We start from the raw sequence: 26,476 nt of genomic DNA on the forward strand, positions 1-26,476 counted from the left end.
CATGTGTCCTGTTAAGTTTATAGGGTACACTTTATCATGGACTTGGAGCTGATTACAGAGACATCTGAAAGTAGAAGATTTTCTAGGAGCACCATTACCAGAAGGGTATGAAAAGACCACGCAGTGATGTGCTTTAAAAACAAAGAGGTTGTGTCATTCCACACTAGTCTCGTGCTCCTTAAGAAAGCATGTCAGAAAGCATGTCAGAAACCATGTCATATTCCCTTGGCTCCAATGAATAATCAAGTAAATTAGCAAAGCTTGAGCCAGGCAGATGAACTGAGGCAGATCTAGCAAGAGATTATGGTGGAAGTTAAGGTAAAAGTTACTGAGACTTGGCAAGAGGAGCAGCAATGGGTATAGAGAGAAACCAATAAACTTGGCATGTATTTTAAAGCTCTGTCAGAATTTATTGGTGGGCTGGATGACCTACAGGGGAAACTCAAAGATGACTTCTGAGTTTTTGACTTAAACGCTGAGGAGAATGTAGTGCTAATTTTAGAACGAGGAACATTGGCAGATTAATAAAGCTGTGTGGAAAGAATCATTTTTGTCCATTGAGGTCATGCTCAATTTTAGATGACAAGCAGAGATAAAAGAGGCAGTTAGGAGAGCTTTGGAATCCAGAGGCAAGTAGAGTGTTTGGACTTTGACGGAGTTGGAATAATCCTCCCATTTAACAGGAGGGAAGACTAAGGCCATAATTTCAGAGAAGGGTTGACTTTGAGATTTAGAGGTAAAAACTTAAGAATTTCCCCGAATACTTCTATTTTCTCAAGCAATCCGAGATGAAGACTTTAGCTGAGAGTAAAGAGGGATAGCAGTTGGATATTGAGGAAAGAGCTCAGAGTATAAAACAGTCTCAAGAGTGGAAAACGATTATGCTGGAGAGATATATTAGATTTCTAGGCAGCATCAAGTTTCTATTTGAGATCTGTGGTCATGAATTTTAAGTGAAACCAGTAAGGAACAAAATCAAACTTTGCCTTGGGTTTGAATCTGCTCTGTCAGAGTATTTTATTATTATTATTTTTTTATGCAGCCATAGGAAAGCGTGAGGCAAAATAGCCTCTACCCAGATGAGAATCTACATAAATCTGATGAGTTAATTTACAGTTAAGTGAGCAAATTCCCATACTAAATATTTTATACTCAGATGAAGCAAATATATATAACTTCTGATAACATATATAGTTTGCTAATTAATTGTCACAATCAAGGTTAAAGGTTTAACATGAATTCTATACTTAAAATTCTGTTTTGAAAACCTGAATTTCAGACTTTAATTTCTTTGATTTAAATATGGAAATATAAGTCAAAATTCTATTATAAAAGGAGCCTTGAGAGGAATATAATCTTGTCAGTATAATTATCTTGGTACTATTATGAAATTGTTCTCAGCTAAGGATGAGAAGTTAAGGATGAAAAGGTTAGAAAATGTTTACTTTTCAGCAATACTATAAATAAAGTGGTTGTCAAGATATCCTAAATTCTTTTTTAATTTGAATGTATTTAACTTAAGTTAAATGTGGTTAAGATGGAAACTAGGCTTTTCAGATTATCTCTTCCTCTATGATTTCAAGTTAGAAATGGGTAAGAGATTTTGCCTGAGATTTGGAAGGCAAAGCTGAAGAATTGTCAATTATTCTACAAAGGTAATTATAATCAGATATAGTGACAAACACAGATGGGACCCCAGCCATTCCCTGTTCTGCATTTAGCCAGTCTTCCCAACTGCTAATCCTGTTGACCAGTCATGGGCCTTATATCACCCTAAATGCTTGGCTGTGGAGCTACAGATGTGTTAGCTACACCAAGTCCCTCCTCTTGCACTTCTCTCTCATGATTTCCTCACAAAGATGAACATTTTTGTTGCTGCTGTTGTTCTTGTTTGTTTGTTTTCATATTTCTGCAAATGTCCATGTTTTCACTTGTCAGACTTTAAAGCAGAATCATCAGTGGCTCTATTATGTTATGATTTCCTCTCCAGAACTTCACTTTCTCAGCACTCCCCATTTTTACATAAATACCTTATACTATTAAGTAACCCTAATTCTGAAGTACTCATCATGACTCTAGTTTTCTCACAAGGCCAGGAAAATATTCTATTACTGATTACAGCATTTCTCTAATATTCAAGCTATATTTTCTGTGTTGCACACTAATAGAGATCTTAAATATTTACACAATCTCCAAACCATTTATGCAAAGAAATAACATGGCTGAGTTGGGGTCAATGTACCACAGAAGAAGGCAAAGTTCTTTATTTGAATATAGCAGCTCTTAAACTGGTTAAGGTTTACATCTGATTTCCAGGAAAACACATAAAAAATAATTTTCCTCTGAGACTTATTTCAAATCAGACAGTTACAAAATTTATGGCCATCAACATGTAGAATACATTTATTTTATCTCTATTTCAGATTATGTTATCAGTTTTAAATGTTCTAAGAGGTCACAAGCACCTGTGTATGGGTTTACTGTCCTTTGACATGTTAGATGCTGAACATCATTCATCATCAGGGAAATACAAATCAAAACTGCAAAACGATATCACCTCATAGCAGTCAAAATAGCTAAAATTAACAACAGAGTAAACAGAGGTTGGTGAGGATGTGGAGAAGGGGGAACTCTCTCACACTGTTAATGGGAATGCTAATGATTGCAACCATTCTGCAAAAGAGTATGGATGTTCCTTAAAAAGTTGAAAATAGAACTACCTTAGGACCCAGCAATTGCACTACCAGGTATTTACCCAAAAAAATACTGTTTTGAAGGGGTACACACACCCCAATGCTTATAGCAGCATTATCAGTAATAGCCAAATTATGGAAAGATCCCAAATGTCCACTGACTGATGAATGAATAAAGGAGATGTGGTATATTTATATACAATAGAATATCATGCAGCCCTCAAAAAAATGAAATCTTGCCATTTGCAATGACATGGATGGAGCTAGAGTGTATTAGGTTAAGCAAAATAAGTCAGAGAAGGACAAATACCATATGATGTCATTCATATGTGTAATTTAAGAAACAAAACAGATGAATATAGGGAAGAAAACAAAAGAGAAGCAAACCTTAAGAGACTCTCAACTAGAAAGAACAAACTGAGGATTACTGGAGGGGATTTGGGTGGGGGGATAGGTTAAATAGGTGATGGGTATTAAGGAGGACGCTTATGATGAGCCCTGGGTGTTCTACGCCTGAAACCAGTATTATACTATATGTTAACTAACTAGAATTTAAATAGAAACTTGAAACATGAAAAAATAAAAAATACAAAATAAAAATAAAATGTTAGGACAGACACAAGTTGGTGACCCTTGGATGACTGATTCTTAAATGCCTAAATGCTTCTGAAAACTATTTAAAAAGTATTTCAAAGGCCAAAAATAAACTGATTTAAAAATGGCCATAGCTTGGATTACTGTGTCTTTTCTTTGTGATTCTGATAATATCCCTATCCTTACTACCACCACTTGACTTATTTCTGTATTTCTCATTGTATAGGTCTTAAATGAGAACCAGATGGAGATCAAACACAGTTGATGTTATCAATGAATACATAAAGAGTAAACTGAATAAACAGCTAATTCAAATTAAACAGCCAGTACTTTCCACACATCTTTCTTTTGGAATCAGTTAGCAATGTTTTGTTGTTGTTGTTGTTGTTGTTAGTTTTTGTGTTTTGGTGGTTTTTTTTTTTTTTTTTTTTTTTTTAAGATTTAGTCCAGCAGGCCAAAAATAAACTACGGAAAATGGTCAAATAAATAAATAAATGCTGAATGAAATGGAATTCTTAGAGGCAAATCTAGTATTGCAAGAAAGATAAAATAAGATTATATATCTACTTGGGAAGGGTAGTTCTAGGGAATAGATTTTCATGAATTGCTAGTGGGCTCAGAAAGGGAGCTTGACCCCAAAAAAGTCAAGTAGAGAGATTTCAGAAAATTTGTAAGGATGTCTTTCTCAGGTGAATCCAGAATATACAAAATTATTTGATAGATGCCTAAAATGTGTAGATAGAATTCAATGCTCTGCATAATTGGGTCAACATAATAGAAAGTTGTATGAGGTAGTTATTCTAAATTTAGACTTATTTGAAAGGGTATGTATGTATGGAAATATTCTTTAAATCATTTAAGTAACATTGAGTTTTAAATTGAAGAGCTCTTTTGAAGGGGGAAAACAATAATACCCATGAAATAGAAGGAAGATACTAAAGAAAATTGCAAAACTAGTCAATTATAAAAAAACAGCCACTGCTACAATAGATGGAATCCAGACATGAGTTTGATGTTAGACACATGGGAAAATCTGGACTAGATGGTTTTTCTGTTGTGAGTGGTGCCAGTTTAGATGTGGTAAAGGAAGTGTTCACAATGTTTAATATTAGCAAATTAATAAATTTTAGGAAGTAGTTCATGCCCCTTAGATGACAGTAACTATAAGCCACATGGGAAAGCATGAGAAGTCCTTAAAAGTAATTTGCTTTTTTTTAAAGTTTTTAGTCATTTTAGTTTAATTTTTTATTTTAACTTATTATTTTTTTAAAAGATTTTATTTATTTATTCATGAGAGACACAGAGAAAGTGAGATGCAGAGACACAGGCAGAGGGAGAAGCAGGCTCTATGCAGGGAGCCTGACGTGCGACTTGATCCTGGGTCTCCAGGATCAGGCCCTGGGCTTAAGGCAGGCATTAAATCGCTGAGCCACCCAGGCTGCCCCCACTTATTTTTTATTTAAATCCAATTAACTAACACATAGTATATAATTAGTTTCAGAGATACAGTTCAGTGATTCACCAGTTGCATATAATGCTAGTTCTCATTACATCTTGTGCCGAGTTACCCCATCCCCATCCTCCTCTTCTCTAGCAACACTCAATTTGTTTCCTATGGTTAAGAGTATCTTATGGTTTGTCTCCCTCTCTGATTTCATCTTGTTTTATTTTTCCCTCCCGTTGTCTATTCTCCTTTGTTTTGTTTCTTAAATTCCACATGTGATAATTGTCTTTTTTAAATATTTTATTTATTTATTCATGAAAGGCACAGAGAGAGGCAGAGACACTGGCAGGAGAAGCAGGCTCCCTGTGGGGAGCCCAATGTGGGACTCATCCAAGGACCCTGGGATCATGACCTGAGCCAAAGGCAGATGCTCAACCACTGAGCCACCCAAGTGCCCCAGTAATTGTCTTTCTCTGATTGACTTATTTCACTTGGCATAATACCCTCTGATTCGATCCACATCATTGCAAATGGCAAGATTTCATTTTTTGGTGGCTGAGTAATATTCCACTGTGTATGTATACCACATCTTCTTTATGCATTCATCTGTTGATGGAGACCTGGGCTCTCTCCATAGTTTGGCTATTGTGGACATTGGGATGCTGCTACGACCATTGGGAGGCAGGTTCTCCTTCGAATCACTATATTCGTATCTCTGGGGTAAATACCTAGTAGTACAATGGCTGGGTAATAGGGTAACTCTATTTTCCTTTGTGAAGAACTTCCATATTTTTTTCCAGAGTGCCTGCATCAGCTTTCATTCCCACCAACAGTGTAAGAGGGTTCCCTTTCTCCATATCCTCACCAACATCTGTCCTTTCCTGACTTAATTTTAGTAATTTGTTTTTAAATGTTTTAAATCTTTTAGGAATAAAAAAGGAAATTTTTATTGGCCTCTGCATGGTAATACATTATATACAGATAATGTCCTTTACCTATAATGACCATTTTGATATAGATGGAAATTGTCTCCAATGATTTTCTAATACTTAAAAATGGAAAGTTACAACTCTATTCAATTGGAAGGCTTAAGAGATATATAATGTTGACCTGATGATTCTGGTGCTATTATAAAATTTTTCTTCTCATCAAGTTATTTTTCTTCAAAAGAGAGAAATGGGGACTGGGGCCCATGTCATCAAGGTCCAGACTTGGAGTGCCCCATCCAGATAGCATTGGCAACCTCAGCTGTCCGAGGCACCAACATAGACCTTGGAAGTTTTTGGGGAAAGCACTCCAAAGCCTGGGTCTCAGAGGCATAGGACCTGGGTCTAAGGTCAATTCTGCTCAAGAGGACCTCTTCTGATATCTATTACTTGTGCACACTTCTTTAACAGAGTCCCTTATAATATTTCTTTGCAATATTTTACAGTTGCAATTTTATATTTTCTGCTGTAATTATTAAATTAAGAGCTATCTGTGCTAATAGACTGTAAGTTTTATGATGGTACAATGTGTGTTTTGTTTCTTCTTAATTATCTAGCTTAGACTATGCTATCTTGCAGAGACAAGTAACCTAAAATTTCATTAGCCAACAAGAATAAAAATGCATTTCTTATTCATGTTAATGTCCCTTGTAGGAAAATTTTGGCTTTATTCCAAGTTCCTATTTAATATCTTAGTGTGGTAGTCCTCCTCCTCCTCCTCTTTATCTTCTTCCTCTTCTTTTACTAGGATTTGCACTGAGAGCCAATGAATGTGTTTTTCTTGATCTAGAACACACACACACACACACGACACAGTAAAATGTCAAGTTAACCATTTCTCATTCCTTTCTCTAATCTGAGTGTGTGTGTGCACATGTATATCAAGCATAAAATAGTAGAATGAGGATAAGACAGTCATAATAAATACTACCATTCAGGAAGGCACATAACAGTTACTCTTCCTTAGCATCCTGAAATTCTACTTAGCAGAAGTTGCAAAGGGAGTCTCCATTGAAGGCTGGGGATGTTTCTTGATTAGGTCCCAACTTGTGACTGTAGGCAGTTTTCCAATTCAGTGTTCTCTATGGCCCTTGGCTCCACCATTGTTTTCATTCCATGTGTTTTGTTTTGTTTACCACCATATAAATTTAAGTCCCAGCATGGTGTTTGTTTTGTAGACATTGTGCAATAAATGCAAATTGCATAAGTAAACATTTCTCCAAGAAAGGGATGGGGAATAAAAAACAGTATGAAGTGATTTATAATGTGTAACAGATTTATAAGCATTACAGAAACTCAGATAATAGTGAGAAACTGAAATAATAAATTAATATTGTTATTCTATGGAAACCTGGAAAGGTGGGATTTGATATGGTAAGAGGGTGTCATTTCCAAAGAATTGAAAAGATGAGTAAATCCATCAATGAACATGGTATGTATGAGAGAAGCTTGATGAAGATTTTTAAGGAAATTAATGTATCTTTTTATAAAATAAGTATAGTTTATAATAGTTGATATAAATTTTTAAATTAAAATAAAAATTATATTTAAAATATTTCTAAAAGATCAATTGAAACATTGTTTAATGAAAATGCTTTTTGAGGTAAGATAACTGAAATTAATGTTGTTCATGTTTCCCTTAGAATATTTGTTCTCATCTTGAACACATAGAAGGATCTTCTCATTAAAAATGACACTGAGAACAATAAACTTAAAAACAAAATGTTCTGGCTCTACTCTCCTCACTATGATTTATGATCATGTACTTAAAGTGTCTACGTAGCCAAAGCATTTGAGTGATTAGTTTCTGAAATCACAAAATAATGTCACTGGAAGCTTAAAGGAATATAAAAGAAGCCTAGGAGGAAATTAATGAAATTTCATTTTATGACTACATTGACCCTCTCAGTTTCTGCTTAATTCTTCTTTAGGATTACTGGTATTTTTGTCTACACTCCTAAATTAAACATCTGTCTATAACCTAAATTCATTATCACATGAGGGGAAAAAAAGTTGAATTTACCATATGCTAGCTTGTACATAAGCTTTTAAAGTTAAATCTTGATGCCTCTCCTGTGAGCAGTAATTAAGCAGACATGATGAAGCAACTTCAAGTACTTAACTGAATTATTTGTATGCTCTCATGTCTGTTCATATATTTCCTATCTCATTCAACATTCAACAAACACGTATTAGGAAACTGCTTTGAGTAATTCATTCAGCTGGATGCTGCGTTTTTTTATTGAAGATTTTGAAATGGAATAAAATTCATATATGCTGTGCTATGCCTCTACTCTATAGTAGATGTGAGACCTTATTGAAGTTGCTTAATGCTTTCTGTGCCTCAGTTTCCTTACTTTGTAATACTTTGTAATACAAACCCATCTCAGTATTATTATTAGGAAAAATGAATAAATGAATGTTTGTATGAAATAGCACCCAAATGGTATCTTTTATTAACATTGTTAGAAAATTACAATGCAGTATGATTAATTGATTTAATACCAGTAGTTATCAACCTCTATGGGACTGTGAAGGAAAGCTTAATTCTCATATTAAATGAGGCTTCCTAGGAAAAGTTATTCTTGAGCTGCCTATTGAAAAAGGAATCAGAATTAACCTAATTGGTAGAGCAGAAGAAGGGCAGTCCAGAAAGTGAACAGTGTGTGCTATCAAATAGACAGGCAAAAGCATAGCACATTTTGAAAATCGGAAGTCATTGCGCATAGCTGGAACCAGTTTCAGGAGGAAATTTTCTGTAAATGGTGCTAAAAAATATTTATCAGGTCCCAGGTCAGAAAGAACTATTTCAGGTTAAGTTTTCCAACCACAGCTTTTATTATTTTACCTCTACATATGCAATGGCATATCACTTTTGTAGAAAAATCATGTATGGTGTTTTAGAAAGTAGGTAACAAGGATAAAAATACTAAGATAATCATTTAGGATGTTATGAGACTCGATGAGACTTATGTGGCCCTATACTAATGTGGAAAAATATTGGAAGGAAAGGAAGATATAGGAGGGATATTTCAGAAATATAATCAGTGGCAGGAGTAGGTAGGGCAACATGCTGACTTGTATCAAGGAAAAGTAGAAGAGCAGTTTGTTTGTTTACCACCTCAAAGCAACCAAAGAAGTGAGAGGGACTTGAAAAGAGTTGCATCATGGCAACCATGGAAAACAGAAAGCATCCAGAGGAGGGAATCATGAGCTGTGCTACATTCTATGGAATGTCAAAGAAGAAAATTAGAGCAAATTAAAACTGGCCTGTAGATTTTGAAGATGTGATAGTATTAATAACTTTTGTTAGAGCATTCCAATGAAATGATCATAACTAGATCATATTTTATTCAAGTATAAATGAGAAGTGGTGGCCTGACAATGTGACTATAGGTAACATTAAAAATAAAAACAAAGCAGCTACTTAAAGCAAGAAGTACTATTTTCCAGAGAGAAACTGAGGCACATGATTATTTAAATGAAAGAGCAAATCTATCTATATATCTATATCTATCTATATCTATCTATCTATCTATCTATCTATCTATCTATCTATCTATCTATAAAGCAAATATCCAGAAAGAATAGGAGATCATAACAGAATGGGACCCCTGAGGCCATATAGAGAAATGGGCTCAAAACATGGAAGAAGGAACTGCCACTTCCCCTGAAGAAAGTAAAAAAGGAGAAGGATGGGAAGGACTATACCTACACATATAGGTGACTGTGAGCCAAGGAAGCCAATTAGGTTTCTATGTCTTTATTTTTGATTTTCATTAAATATTAAAAAAGGTAATTATCAGAAAGTTATAGAGCCAGGACAGTGGTACAGGGAAGGGTTCAGAACTTTAAAATGGGAGAATGTTTGGAGGTATTTTAAAGTGAGCTAATCCAATACAACATCAATCAGCAAAAAAAATAAACATGTAACCAGTCAGCATTTAAAATTCCAGAGATTCCTCAAAACCCTAAAATGAAACTGGTTGCAAAGAGTTTGTATGTAGATTGTTAAATTTTTTTCTGGGCACGGTTTCATTGGATGGGATAGTGAGCAGAAGAGGCAACTGAATATGCATTGTATTGATCAGCAATTAGAATTTTTAGGGTTTAGGTGTCAGAAAAGGTAAGAAGTTGATCTTTTCAATAATACATGAGGTCTTCAGCCTTGGAAAGAACATGATGGCAAGAGAGAACTGAGAGGTTGGCATAAAAATAATCTGGTTATAAGATTAAAGATCTCAGTGAGAACAAGAATCAACTTGTCATCATAAAGAAAATCAAATATGAATTGAGAAGGTGGAATATTTGAGCTGACATTTTCCGAAAGGCATCAGTCTGAGATGAGCAGACCCATCAAAATATCCATGGGATTTGGTTGCTATAATGGTGTAAGGTGAAAGCCATTGACAGAAAATGGTAAATTAACTCCATCTGCAATCTTCATATTTAACCTAGTTTTACCCCAGTTGATATCAGTTCACATGACCTACTCTTTTAAAATCTTCCCAGAACTATAACAAAGGTAAATAAAATAATCTAATTTCAAAATTGGAATCAATTTAGAATAATGAGTTTATAAAACATGATTCCTCAATTTCCTCAATATATTATTCATACTTAGCAAGTCATTCTACTTCTTTTATTCTCATGTCTTTAATTTTAAAATTGTGGTAATACATGTTTTATCAAATTCAGTTATTTTAAAAGTAAAGTTATACAACATGTTAAAACACTATGCATCCTATATCAAAGTTTCCAAATATTAGGTATGATTTTATTTATCTTCATCAGCAAAAGCATATTCAGAGTTGGATTATCCATACAAAATAAACACAGATGTTCAAAATTAAGACTGAGTCTAATCAGCTTTGATTGATCTCTTCTCCACCCAGGACCTATGAATTTACTGAAAATTGTTAACAGATTATCATGGGACAAAACTTGAATTGCTTCCTTTTTAAGATCTGTCTGCATACTAATGGATGCTTGGTTTTTCTAGGAAAAAAAGCTATACCAAATATATGTAAAATTTTGTTCTTCTTAGCAAATAATGATTGCTATTGGTCTTGTTTTCAATAAGAAGAGTGAAAATTGTTAATTACCAAAATTTAAAACAGTTTGGGATTGTGTTTAAATGTATGTAATAGAAATTTAACCCCTTTCCCCTGCCCAGTGACTCCTCATATAAGGAAACATGTAAAGGCAAGCAGCCCAGAGCTGCAGCAAAGGTTCCATGGTATCAGCAATGTCCCTGAGCCCCTTCTTTCCATTTGTCATCTTTAGAAAATGACTTTTACTTTCACAGTCATCTTGTGGTTGCAAGATAGTGCTCTACCTATGGCTTCATGTTTTCAATGCCAGAACAAATACAGGGGTAAATAAGCAACAAAGGAAAATAAGTGATGCTTGAATCAAGAAAGCAAAAGTTCTCAGATGTCTCCAGCAGAAAATCCATTGGAAATACTTGTATTTCATGACAGTACTAAATTGCAAAGGAGTCTGAGGAATGTGGTTTTTCAACTGGCAGTATATTATGTCTTATAAAATATGGACATAGAATAGATAATGAGCAGGCAACCAATAGACCACTAGGTCAGCAGCAACAAATATGGATGCATTCTATGATGATACAAAAAAAAAAAAAAAAAAAAGGAAAGAAAAAAGAAAGGCACATGAAATATTCTATATAATCATTGAGTTACAAATCCACTTAAAAGCTTTATGATTATCCAGTGATTCTTTTCCTTATTTAAATATTTATTTATTTACTTGACAGAGAAAGAGAAAGAGAGAGAGAGAGAGAGAACAAGCCTGGTGGGGCAGAGGGAGGAGAGAGAATCCCAAGCAGACTCCATGCTCAGCACAGTCCAACCGGGGGGCTTGATCTCACAATCCTGAGACCATGACCTGAGCCAAAATCAAGAGTCAGACACTTCACCAACTGCACCACCCAGGCACTCCTATCCAGTGATTCTTAATATCAAATTGTAACTAGGTATATATGTATTGATGTGCTGTTTAATATTATATTTTGAACAAATTGTTGATTTCCTAAAATGAAATTCAGATCTGTATGCTTATCATATTTGAAACTTCTAATTTAAAGCTCATATTTCTGCAAATACTGTGACTTCATATTGTTTGCCTTTAAATAGAATTTTTAGTCTGTGATGCCAAGTACTTTTGATGATAAACTATACAAAATAAACATTCCTTGTTGTCAGTAAATTATTTCAGAGATATGCATAGTAATGGGTATCACAGTGACTGTTGTTAACTGACCCAAGAAAAATGTTGCAGTTAACTATTATCAGATCCTTTTAGTAGATATTGTTGGTTTCTGACTACTAGGTATAGATGAGAGATATATACAACTTCCCAATCTTGCCAACATGGAACTTGCTATAATAAAAGTGAGCCTCAGACTGGATTCTGATAAACATATAAATCATTTGTTACCAAGCATGTACAAAAATAATTGTGTAACTTATTCCATAGCATTGATACTTGTTCTCTTTTAGGCACACATAAATATGTTGAAACTTTCAGTTCACTCTAAGGCATACAAAATGATTAACTGATGGCAGGATCAACCAGCCTTCTACTTGGATCAGGAATTAGTTTTTGGTTAAGAACAATATGGAGAAATGGAGAGAGAGAGAAAATGAATGCATGTATACTGTGGTAAATGTACTAATACCATCTTCCTAGACAGCTATGTCTCATAATCATCACTTATTTTCCCCAAATACACTTTTTAATATTTATTATTTTAATTATGAATATTCTCCTTCATATTAGTAATGTCTAATGTGCTTATATTGGAGCTCTAAAGTGTGTATTCTCGATTAAGGGACTCTAAATGCCAATTAACTGCCTCTGAATCGTATATTCCTAATTAGAGTCCTACAAATACTATCTAACCATCCCAAGGGTGTATATTAATATGAATTCTCTCTGTCACACACACACACACACACACACACACACACACACACCCCACTCTAAATACTGGGGTATCTTACATTTCTGAGATAACGAGTAATCTATATTGGTCACAAAGCTAATGTGACCATTGTACTGCACAACAGCAAAGGAATTGGATACAGGACAAAAGCAATACTCACAGGGCACTCTAGCACCTGCTAAAGGCCATGAAGTGAGCAGCAGAATGTCAGAGGATGAAAGCAATAACACATTGAAAGTGGCCAATCTAAGAAGGGCTGAGACAAGCCCTTTGCCTGAGGTCAGTCAGCATCCCAAGTCTCACTGTGGCTCCCAGAACCTTGTCATCTTTTGGGTCTTGGATTTTTAAGACATTTTTTTCATTTAGCTTATTGACTAAAATCCCATGATTGGCCATCTTAATCATCTTTCAAGTTTTGTGGATTTATTAGGCATGATTTATAATTTGTGGCTTTAGCTTGTGGACATTTTCATGTTTCAAGTGATTTCTGAAATTTTTTTTTTTAAATTTTTATTTATTTATGATAGTCACAGAGAGAGAGAGAGAGAGAGAGGCAGAGATACAGGCAGAGGGAGAAGCAGGCTCCATGCACCTGGGAGCCCGACGTGGGATTCGATCCTGGGTCTCCAGGTTCGCACCCTGGGCCAAAGGCAGGTGCTAAACCGCTGCGCCACCAGGGATCCCGATTTCTGAGATTTCAACATGCCATTGTATTCTGCAAAAACAATATTTGACAGTATAATAAAATATGTTTGTGAAAAAATTACTGACTTTCATATTTTGGATTATAGAGTCAATATAATTACTTTATATTCATACCTGAATGTTAAAATATTCCCATTTGGAATTCACTACTATAGCAGTAAATTTGAACTTGGCAGTACTGGTATTTAAATATAACACAAACTATGGAAAAAAAAACAAGCAATATAAAGACTTTACATGAATATTTCAGTTGTTTTACCATATGTGTCCCCAATAAAAATATAATGGTTGCTTAGACAATTGCTGATGGTATGCCATAAACTGACACTATAAAAACTATTTTCACTCAGTTAAAAGCTTGCTGTGAATTGCATTGTAATTTTCACTGACAATGAGAAATCAACATATTTTATAATAATTACTTTCCCCATTAAAATTTCAAATGGAAACATTTAGCATACTTAAATCTGATTGTTACAGCTATCATCCACAAAGAGCTGACATTAGGGTTAAGATATTAAAAACATATCCCCAAAATACCTAACTTCTTTTAATATTCAGAATACATTGCAAATTTCAGAATGATAATACTGTTACCTTATAATTTACAATATATCAAATATTGTTTAGTTGTTAAAATAGTTTCTTGGACCAAAATTACAGAAGCAAGCACATTTTTTTTTATGTTACTCAAATGTCCCTTCTGCCTCACGTGCAGGTGGTCAGCTCTTCCTTGAATATTATTAACTGTTGTTATTGCAGCCTCATTACTAACTTAGTTGACTATTTGAAGTTCTCTCAACTGCTACTCAGCTGATTGAAAGTGACAGTGAGATGTTTAGGAATTTTATTTGTAATTATTTATTTTGGAACATTTGGCTCTATTCCCGCAGAATACACACTTCATCAGGATATCTAAAAGAGGCATATTCAGGTGTAACTATCCGTTCCAGGTAGAACCAGTCGTCTCTTCCGGTTTATCTTTCTAGTTAAATATAGTTCAACACTTTCTTGCTTTGGGTGGTTTGTTCTCCATAGCCCAGAATCTCCCCTTTGTAATTTGACCTCAAAAGTGTGCTGCCTGAAATCTCTTCTCTGTATCTGAGCACTATTGTTGTTACAGTTAATTTCAGAGAGGCTCCTTAGCTCTCAAAGTGCTGTCTCCTGATCAAAATAGGCACTGAGGTAAGTATGAAGGAGGGATACTACTTAGCATTTCAGTGTCAATTATTTTTAATTGCTAGAGACAATCCAACTATCCCTTCAATCTGTGTCTCAAACTCTAATGTGTATTCCAAGAAACCTGGTGAGCTTGTTAGGAAGGCAGATAATCAGGTCCCACCCCAAATTTAGTGAATCCAAATCTGCATTTTAACCAGATCCCCAGGTAATTCATATGTACATTAGAGTTTGAAAAATCAAACCTCATTTTTATTTGTTTACAGAATCAAAGAATACTTGAATCAAACTTTAGCATGTATCATGATTTTTCAGATATCGAACACTACATGTATATAGTATTCATTTTCTAGATGATACATTCTTATGAAATACTCAATTTTCACTAATTATTTTGAGCTCTGAGACAATGATTATGCTATATAAAATCTAAGGAAGAGTATTCATTGTAATAAAATAAAATATTTCAATAAATTCTATCCACATTAAATATATATATATATATATATATATATATATATATATATATATATTTCCTGGTGCTGCATCATAATTAGATATAAGTCTCTTGCAGACAGATTATAAATGACTTTAAGAGGGCTTTTCCTATAGAGGTAGGGATATTCAAATATCTGTTTTGCTCTAGGCTGTGGAGTCAGAAGTCTTGAAAAGGAATTCACTCATTCACTCCCTCTTTTGCCACTCTCCTATTTCCACTCCTCTCTGCTATTAGACTAAACAGAGGTAGGACAACTACTCCCATTTCATTTTGTATTTTTTTTGCAAGTTTATTTATACATGTTATTAGAATAAATCAAGATATATGACTAAAGAAAGGACACATTTAACCATATTTTACCAAAATGTGTTAAAAACTGTACAGGGATCATGGAAGGAGTAGAAGAAATTAGCTAGAAAATGGAGGCTAAAATTTTAGTTTGGGCACTTATCAGCTGTGTGATACTGGACAAAACTCTCGGAAGTTTCTGAGCTAGATTGTCTCCATTTGAAAATGGTGAATAATAATATCTGCCATGCAAGATTGCTCTCAAGAACTCAATTTGATTATATAGTTGGAAATTAGGTTATACATAAATATAGACAGTGGAAAGAAAACAATTGCTTTATCCCATGCTTAGTGCTAACAGTTTGGGAAGAGATTTGATTTAAACAAATTTACTTATAGAGGATACAAATTGCAATTAAATATTTTGTCTCAGTGACAGGATTTGGCAGTGGGGTCAGAAAATTTTGTCCATGTGATTGCAGAATAGGATACTAGTTGCAGGGCCTAGCATAAGTTTTTTCATCCATCAAAGTCAAAATATCATTTTAAAAAAGTGGATAACAAGAGGATTTACTTTATATAGTTTTTCTTTGGATTAAATAATATATGTAAAGCACATAACTATTATATTAGTGTCAGATATACAGCAATGTTAGTTAACAATAAGAAAGTGGATAAGAAAGTAATTTTGTAGTATTTGTTCATTAAAAGAGGATTATTTATGAAATGACAGAAGAAATTTAATATGTGACAGTACATGGTCAAGGTTGCAGACTATTGGTGAGAAGCTTCTGAGACACAATAGAAGGTTTTTGAGAAATAAGTGTGCTCATATTCTCCATTTTGATTTTAATACCTGGGCACTTAGTAAGGCATATAGTAGGCTTTGTTTTGTTTATTTGTTTGTTTAGTTAATTCATCTTTGGGGGGATAGAAACATACTGGGTTGTCTACAAGATCAATCCTTGACAGAACAGACATTTCCATTATATCAAAGTCTTGTTTGCCTCCCACTCAAACTATTCTCCTACATTGAATTATGTTCAAGGTGAGAAAGACTAAAGCACAAGGTAAGAAAATAAAATTTAAAGAGGAAAAGAAAGAAAAGGAAAAAAACAACGGGTAGCTTCCATGGTTGCACACATATGCTTAAGGATGTGATACAGGGACCTGAATTAGGGGGAGAGAAAAATTTATAATTAATATACTAGTTTCTGTCATAGGGTCAAATTCATAATTGTCTCTCCTTTCTTCTTTGAGGAAAAGTGTTTGACACAGAGTAAACGCAAGGGTGATTTGTAGCACTAACCTTAAGATGTATAAATAACTTGCAAGGATGATTTATTGCTTACTAAATTCTAATATGAATAAATGAACTATTTGCTTTAATTGCATAAGGGTCAATCTTACTGACTACATAGATCAAGTTCAACCCAAGATTTATGAATAATGAACAAGCTCACAGAGGGTCATTTACTAAGTCTTTGAAAGATTATAGCTCTAAAATCAAAGATTTTGTATCAAATTTATGTTTGAAGATATTTAAATTTGTGTTTAAAAATATACTTTAAAAACAGAAATATAATATTTTAAAGGAAAGGTGTATTAATATAATTTTTCTGATATCATTTCTACATGTTAAGTTTGTCTTAAAACTTTATTGGTGGGCAGCCTGGGTAGCTCAGCGGTTTAGTGCCGGCTTCAGCCCAGGGCATGATCCTGGAGACCCGGAATTGAGTCCCATGTTGGGCTCCCTGCATGGAGCCTGCTTCTCCCTCTACCTGTGTCTCTACATCTCTGTCTCTCTGTTTCTCATGAATAAATAAATAAAATCTTAAAAAAAACACTTTATTGGTAATATTACCTGAAAAGGTATGGAACTTCGTTTGATTTCATTTCCTTTTTTTTTTTTTTTTTTTTAGAGAGAGCGAGGGCACAAGTTGTGGGGAGGGGCAGCAGAGGGACAGGGAGAGAGAGAGAATCTTATGCAGGTTCTATGCCCCTGATGCAAGGCTCGATCTTATGACCCTGAGCTGAAATCAAGAGTTGGATGCTTAACTGACCGAGCCACCCAGGCACCCCTGATTTCTAATTATTACATATAATATATATGAATATTGTTCATATATAATATTGTTGAATAAAATACAAAATTATTTTTAGAAGCCAAGATGTCTTTCGACAGATGATTGGATTAATAAAATGTGGTATATATGTACAATGGTATATTACTCAGCTATCAGAAAGGATGAACATCTACTATTTACAATTTCTATCCAATGATGGAACTGGATTGTATTATGCTAAATGAAATAAGTCAATCAGAGAAAGATAATTATATATGTTTTCATTCATATGCAGAATATAAGAAATAGTGCAGAGGACCATAAGGGAAGGATGAGAAACTGAATGGGAAAAAAAATCAGAGAGGGAGGGAGACAAATTATGAGAGACTCTTAACTCTGGGAAACAAACTGAGATTCCCTGAAGGGAAGGTGGGTGGGAGGATGGGGTAACTGGGTGATGGGTATTAAGAAGGGCACCTGATGTGATGAGGACTGGGTGTTAAACACAACTGATGAATTATTGAAAGCTACATTTGAAACTAATGATGTACTATCTGTTGGCTAACTGAATTTAAATAAGAAAAAAAAGATTAAATATAAACTTATAAAGTTCAGTAACTAATACAGCAGTGCCCCCTTATCTGCAGGGGATATGTTGCAAGACCCTCAGTGTATGCTTGAAACCACACATAGTAAAGAACCTTATATATACTATGTTTTTTCCTATACATAGATAACCATGATAAAGGTAATTTATAAATGAGGCACAGTAAGAGATTAACAACAATAATAAACAATAAATAAAACAATTGTAACAGTGTATTGGAGTAAAAGTTACATTAATATTATATCTTTCTCTCAAAATATCTTATTGTACTTAATTCACCCTTCCTATAACAATGCAAGATGATAAATGCCTATGTGATAAGGTAGCAAGTGGTGGAATGACTTGGCATTGTGATGTATGTAGAGTCAGGTTACTATTGACCTTCTGATGATTAGTCAGAAGGAGAAAGTTGATAGCAGGTAAGGAAACTGCAGAAAGTGAAACTGCAGATAAGTGTGGACTACTGTACTTTGGTACACATTGTTGTAGGAAAATAAGGGAATGGGTCATCTCAAGGAATAGAGTTGTCATGCTCTCAAGACAGGTGTAATATTCTTCTGAAAAAACTCATTTCTATGATTACCTGGTTATCATTCTGTTCTAAGCAAAACTGAAATGCAAGAAATGCATCTTTAATAATTAAAGCAGTAATTAAAATGCATGTGATATCAACTTATATTAATTATTTATTATAAGAAAGTGAGGAATATTGTCAAGTTAAGTTTATCTTTGAACAGGAAATTCTATTTGGGGATAGAAACAAATACAGAGATTTATGTACAAATGTGTAATTAATTAGCCCTTACATTAAAAAATAAATAAATAAAAGGATGTAGATTTGCCGAATGAGTGTCTAAAAAGGTAATTCAATGTACCAGGTGAGGAAATACTGCCAGAAAAATAAAAAGTTGTTTAGAAAGAAAACTCATCTCAGGGTAAATCTACAATCCTTAATCCAAAACTTATTTTTTTGAAAAAATAAATATGCAGTTGAGTGCATTTGGTATTGAATTTGCACTCAGAGTATAACCTGTCAAAACAAGTTGTAACATAAAACTACTATGACACTGAACTGTTCAAAATAGTCTTTCTGTAAGTAAGAAAATTTGAGTATTTTTTTTAAATTACGATATGGTGGTATAATAGAAAATTAAACTAGAACCGTGGGAAAGGGAAGTGAAATCAGAAAACGGTAGGGCCTTGGAACCTGATAATGAATCTGAAAACTAGTGGTTACAATTTCACCCTTCAATGAAGTTTCAATGAAAGTTATTTCCTAGGACACCCTATCACAGAATTGTATTAACGAGCATGAACTAGAATTAAAGTCTACCTATTGTAGTGCTCTCTCTAAAAGATGTTTATGAAATTTTAAATTCAAGAATTTTACAAAATTTTACATGAAAGTTCTCCAGTCACCTGCTTATAGCAAGGAAGTGCACAAGAATATCTATAAGGATGCAACAAACAACCATTCAAGTTCTATTTATGTGCAACTTTACCAAAAACAAGAGCATTCTCTCTTCTAACATTTAACCTATAGATATACTCTGCCTCACTAACTGCCAACTTCAATAAATTAGTATCCAGGAGGAAATGTGGGAATTTTGCTATGTTGAAGGTTTGAAGATAGTGCCACCAGTCTTTGTTCATTTTCATTGTACTGTACTAAGGAAAGAACATTCGTAAACCAAAGGCTTAGGAATGTTGGCATAATTATATGGAATATCTGACTATACAAAATCTCCTATTACTTGCATAGGAAATTTAGTAACAGTTTTTTTTTCTTGTTTTACATTTTTGAAATCAAAATTTCAATTGGCTTTAGACCCATACCAACATTTTTTTTTAAATGATATTTCCAATTAGTTTTCAGAAGGACAGCATTAAGGGAAGATGACATAGTTAATAAATCCATTCAAACTATTTTCCTGATTTCAATATATTGATATTTTTTTTTAGTCCTTAGTGACTACCACTTTGACCTATACTAGTCAAACCAGAAACTGGCATATTTAGACAAAAGCCATTTAGTATATTCCCTTTGCACCTCCTTACTCTACTATACTACAGATTAAGCCAAAATGTTTTCCAAGAGTAACCTGTTTCTTAGACTTGTGACACAGTTGTAACCATAGAAATACAAGCAGTAGCTATGCTGGAAAAAAATTTAAGGACATGCCTCTTCAATCTTTGCTTTTGTACCCCCCTCACACTGATTTTACCTCTTGCCTAGATGACAGATGAGTATGAAAGGTGTAGCAGCCATTGTGTGAACATAAACATGAAAGTCTTACATTGAAAATAACAGATTAGGAAGACAGGATAGTGGTCCTTGAAAACATACTTGAAAAGATGGAATAGTTGTGGACTTCTTATTTTTATGCTGTTTAAAACAGGAAAAAAATAAAATTCTTCTGTGTTCAAGGTACTATTTTTTACTGTTTAATAACTAAGATATTTCTTAAAGATACTATAAGTTTTGATATTAATTAAATTAAATCACAGACTTTTAAATTATTTATCATTAATAATAAATACAAGTTATTATATAAACATTGCTTATTTTATGTTTACAAAATTATTTTTTTGTATTTTTTTAAAAGCATTGATATCTTGTTGTAGTAGGAGATGTGCATTTTATATTTAAAATATACATATATTCAGGAAGGATTTTCATAGGGTAAGAGTTTGAAGGCCACTAATTTGACCATTTATTTAACCTTTTTTTTTCAACAGAGTATTTATTGAGAATTAACTATATCCTGAGCCCTGTGATGTGTACTAGCAAGACAATTTAGTCAAGTAGTTAAAACATGACTTGTGTTATTTCTCGAAAGGGGATAGGGCAGTTACATAGTCAGTATTGCAAAAATGTTTGTCTTTCCTTTACTAAAAAACGTAAAATACCATATACTCTAGAGTACTGTGAGATGTGTGGCTTCCTGGGATACAAAGACTCAGAATTATGCCTACTCTTAAAACCTTCCAACAACATGGGGTTTGTATAGAGCTCATTGTCTAGAATAGTTACTTCTGTACTCTAATGGTATGTTTTCTACACTAAAATTTGAATTCTTTAGAATAATGAGTAACATCATTCATTCATTCACCTTGGGTATATTACTATGCCTGGTCACAATAGGCAATAAAAAAATATCTGATGCATATCTGAATACATTGGTCCACTTATTTATGCAACAGATAATTATGAATAAATTTTGTGACAGAAGATACTTCAATGCAACTGGAATAGAAAAGACAGAGAAGAGAGAGTCCTGGCTTCTGAGAGCATACTGTTTAATTAGGATGGCAGAAATCAGTGCATAATGTATTAAACTGGAAGTAAAACTGAAGAACACACATATGTTTTTGAGAGGGTCTATAAAGACTGTATTTGGACTGAATTTTATGGAAGAATGGGAGTTTGCCATGTGGCCTAGGTAAAAGAAATCTGTGCCAGGAAGGGAGAACAGATGCCAAATACAGAGGGTCTGGCCCCTCATAGGTACTTAATAAAGATCAGTTGCACTGAGTTGAGTAAATTATTCTTATCATGATAGATTTGTTGGGCTCAGGGGAAGTTTTTGGACCAGGAAGCAAGTGTGTGTTTTGGCAAAGTGTAAACCTAAAATAATATATTTTCTATGCCAAGTTTTACATTTAGAGACAGGATATTTCAAAGTAGTTCACGAGAGTTTTGAGATTTTGACTACTCTAATTGAATATGCTCTTAATGCTTGAATATAAAGATATCCAAAGTTGAATATAATGCCAACACATGGAGCTTCGTTACACAAATGTAGCCCTTTTGTCATAGACCCACAGATCCCTGAAGCTTTGTTCATTTTTTTCCAGTCTTTTTTCTTTTATTTGTCATTCAGATTGAGTCATTCCATTTTAATTTTTTTTGTACTTATTTATTCATGACAGACACAGAGAGAGGGAGAGAGAGAGAGAGAGAGAGAGAGAGAGGCAGAAGCATAAGAAAGAGGGAGAAGCAGGCTCCATGCAGGAAGCCTGATATGGGACTTGATCCCGGGACTCCAGGATCACGCGCTGAGCCAAAGGCAGACATTCAACCGCTGAGCCACCCAGACATCCCTGTCATTCCATTTTTAAGTTCATTATTTCCTGTATCCTCTCTTTTGCTTTCTAGCTGTCAAGCCCATTCACAGAGGTGTTTTTGTTAATTTATTTGTTTGGGCTATTTTTTTTTTTTTTTTTTAGTTTTAAAATTTCCATTTGTTTCATCCCTATGTCTTCTATTTCTTTGTTGTGTATTTTTACTTTTACATTTGTTTCGACTGTGTTCATAACTGATCACTGGAGCTGACCATTTTTAACATGGCTACATTAAAATATGTCTCACATAATTTTAACATCTCTGCTATTGCAGTAATGGCACCTATTGAATATCTTTTTAAAAATATACTTATTAGAATGTCTTCCTTGTCCTTGCATGAAAAAAGAATTAGTTATTGAAACCTAGATATTTTTGTATTGTGTCCAGACTCATAGGAGCTAGACTCATAGGTTCTCTTTAACTGGTTCTCTCTGACACCATTCTGGTGAGTAAAGGGCTGGGATACTGTCCCATTACCAGACAAGTGGAGGTAGAAATCCAGATACCCCACTTGATACCTGAGGTGGGTGTTGCTATTCCTTAATGCTGGTGCAGGTGGACACTCCAGTTTCCCACGTGGTTTCCATGACACTACAGTGAGGGCAGCTTTCTAGCACTTGGAAATGGTAAAAGTTTGAATTCTACATGCAGCCACTTCTAACAGCATCAGCTGTGGAAAGAGGGGATGTGTTGCTACTGCTACTGCAGCACAACAATCCACGCTCCCGGTATTGTCTCTTCTGACAACAGGGTGTCTGGAATGAAAATCTCAGGTCCTCACTTGCCCACTGTGACACTGCCTTGGTGGGATAGTGAGGCCTTATTACCGCTTCGCCAGTCTAGGGACCCCACTTAACCTTTGCAGGTATAGATGAGTGAGAAGCCACAGGATTGTTTTTGTTTTTGTTTTGGCTGTGGCTTTGGCTGCCACAAGCGGTTATTTTCTAAAAGTTGTCTGTCATGCTATGATGCTATTTTTCCTGGTCTATTGTCTGACAGAACAGGCTCTTGTTGGGGCTTTTATTGTGCATATCAATTGACATTTCTAGGTTGTCAGTTTCTTTAGCTCCAAGTCCAGAATGCACGAAGCAAAAAGAAATCAGAAAACAAGAGAGATGCAGCACACACAACTTGTTGCATTGAGGGAAAATATGTCACCTATCCAGGGTTTTTAGTTGCACTTCATGTAAGAAATGGGAAAAAATATATCTACTCCATCTTCTCTGACACATAAAATATATGTAAGTTTTGAGGACAGGTTTCTTTCCACTTAATAATAGTGCTCACAAATTTTATCAACAAGTTGCGTATATTTAATAAAAAAATTCTGGCTTTATTAGCTACTTCTAGAAAACCTTTGAGATACTAAAATAAGTCAAATTTAGGTTAATACAGAGGTTGGTTTTAATTAGTGTTCATATAAGAATGTTGTGTAATTTGACACTGATGCCAGTATTTTTTAAAATGTTGTCTTTGGGTACCTGGGTGGCTTAGTCAGTCATGTCCGACTCTTGATTTTAGTTCAGGTCATGATCTCAGGGTCGTGAGATCAAGCCCTATATCAGGCTTCCTGCTGAACATGGAAACTGCTTGAAATTTGGAATTCCCTCTCTCTCTCTCCCTCTCCCTCTGCCCCTCCTCTGTATCCCACCTTGTGCTTGCTCTCTCTCTCTCTTAAAAAAACTAGAATTTTGCTTTCATTTGTATATTTTTTATTTTTTGTGCATATTTAATTAGTAACTGAAAATGGTTAACAAATTATTTTAGAATTATATTTTGCAGAAATGTAGATTGTATATTACTGTATTTTTTCAATTATTCACAACTGATTCATAACCACAGTAGGACTGAAAATCACAAAATTTATTTCTTAAATAAAATAATTATAAAATATAGTTATATATATAATGTTTGGTTGTGGAATTTTTAATGTAAGTCACTATTATTAAATGTGGTCTTCAAGGAAATATAGTTGCAGAAGGTCATCATTAAAAATTAATACAACTGCAAATTTTTTCCTCAGGAAAAAAAAAAAAAAACAGAAAGGAAGAGTGCTAAGTCTTATTTTCTTATTCTTGTGCTTTTTCATAGACATGGGTCAGGTCAAATCTTGAGTCTAATGTGACTACTATGGTGACCCTTCAACATCTTACTTCTATTCTGGATCTTTAGAGTTAAACAAGAATATTAACTGGAAACTTCCTTTCAGAGAAAGGCATGACTTAAAATTACGGTTTTGCTTATTTAACTGAGAGTATATATACCCAAAGATTTATAGCTCATCTTTTTAGCAGAAATCAAAGAAATGAAACATATACAACTTGTAACTTTGAGGGGAAAAAGTCATTTTTTTCCCCTAAGGAAAGGAAGATGTTTTCATTTCTTCCATTCCTGTATAATTAAGTATCTTCTCATCTAAGTTAATTGATTGATAGTCACATAAAAATAGTTTTCATTACAGGAACCAGAAAAGCAAGCACATTAGTTTGAAAGGTCTTTGTATCTATCACCTACTTTTTTGTCAAGGCTTCAGAAGTATTGAAATAGCAGACGGGAATTGCCCTCGAAGGGTTGTCTTTAAAGTTGTCATACCTGGAAATAATGTTAGATGTTAGAGGACTCTCAGACATCGTGATTAATTGAAGGTTGGCTTACTGACAAAAGATTTCACAGAGTCATGTTTTGAGAGTTCATGAAATAGCTTAGCTTCACCTTTCTTTTGTACAACCTGCTGGCACATTGCAAACATTCTGCAGGAAACTGATAAGAATGAAAAAGAAAAACTCAGCCTTTAGCATAAACCATATTTTATAATTTTTAACCATCGATATAATTACATGGTATATATTTTGTTATATTTATATATACACACGTGCATATACACATAATAATCTCATAATATTTAGTTTTCCATGCTTACCAGAGTTCCAAAGAAAATCAAGCTTTCTTGTGACTCCAAAGACTTTCATGGTGTCCAAGCTATAATTAATTAAGCCAATAAATCTCAACAGATATCAGCTGGGCTAACGTATGTAGGAAAGAAAACCATTGAAACAGCTGTCCTCCAGCACTGTTATTAAATAAATAAAATATAATTATGTCTGAATATTAGATAAGCAAAAAGGAGAACAATTTATTTTAAAAATGTTTATGATAGCCTCTTAAACAGCATCACACTGGTAATAAAAATGACAGAGGACAACATAGAAGGGAGCAAAAAGCAAATATCTTTTGTGATATTGAAGGAAGGCTTGTGGATGAACTCCAGAAAAGAAGTTGCTAAAATTAAGACAGCAGGTCCACTATGCTTACCTCTGCTTGCCCAAATCCCCAAAGGACTATTGAATTATATGAAGTTAAAATAAACCTTGTTTATCATATTTTCCTCTGACAGTGTTTTTAACATATATTTATTAGTATTAAATGTTTTTAAAAGTACATAATGACATTACATGTGCTCGAATACCTTTTGGTAATGTGGATGCAGTCAGTCCCTATCAGAATATCATGGCCTTGAATCTGGGACTCTTAACTGAATGGGTCTTCATTTAAAATTTTCATTATTTTCTTCATCATGATTTTTTGAATTAGTGTAGGATTTAAATGTACATTAACATATTATTAATGTTGATTATTAAGTTTTTTGAACCTCATCTTAACTATTGTACCTGAGATGAGGGCTTCAGTCATCTCACACAACATGCTCTATATTTGGAGTTGATGGGTGGAGAGCTTGACTCTAAAATACATTTTTTCTTTCTCCTTATTTTTTTTTGTTTTTGTTTGTAAAGATTTTATTTATTTATTCATGAGAGACACAGAGAGAGAGAGAGAGAGAGGCAGAGACACAGGCAGAGGGAGAAGCAGGCTCCATGCAGGGAGCCGGATGGGGGACTCGATCCCGGGTCTTCAGGATCACGCCCTGGGCTGAAGGCAGTGCTAAACCTGTGAGCCAACTAGGCTGCCCTTCTTTCTCCTTCAAGGAATGACTCTTTCAATGCCTTAGGGTGGCAAGGAGAGAGAGAGGAGACAAATATGTCCTAAATCACTGACCTTTTGTATATTCCTCTTGACTTTGGCTGTCAGAGCTCTCTGCTCAATACTGACTCCTCTGCATCACACACTCCATGCTTAATTAATCTCGTGGAAGGGGTATGTATGTGTATGTGTGTGGTGTCTGTATGTGTGTTTCTTAGACATAGTGACATGGCACCTCAGCACATATTCTTTTTATGGGAGATCTCGTTATGGCTCAACTTCTCAAACTCTCCTTTCTCCTTGGTATAATCTTGCCTTTCAAATATTCCCCATTGTGTGTT

At 34.3% G+C, this 26,476-nt stretch overlaps 1 long non-coding RNA gene across 1 annotated transcript in view; it reads right to left on the reverse strand.

Moving 5' to 3' along the window:
- Nucleotides 1–20,262: 20,262 nt before the first annotated feature.
- The window catches only part of LOC111091758, a 154,892-nt gene continuing 148,678 nt past the window's right edge, over nt 20,263–26,476 (reverse strand). Inside the window, exons 4-5 of the long non-coding RNA XR_005376057.1 lie at nt 24,672–24,749; nt 20,263–20,417 (exon numbers count right to left, since the gene is read on the reverse strand). This is a non-coding gene — a long non-coding RNA (uncharacterized LOC111091758). The remainder of the gene's footprint in view (nt 20,418–24,671; nt 24,750–26,476) is intronic.

The sequence above is a fragment of the Canis lupus genome, chromosome 22 (assembly GCF_011100685.1).
Source record: "Canis lupus familiaris isolate Mischka breed German Shepherd chromosome 22, alternate assembly UU_Cfam_GSD_1.0, whole genome shotgun sequence".
NCBI classification, from domain to species: Eukaryota; Metazoa; Chordata; class Mammalia; order Carnivora; family Canidae; genus Canis; species Canis lupus.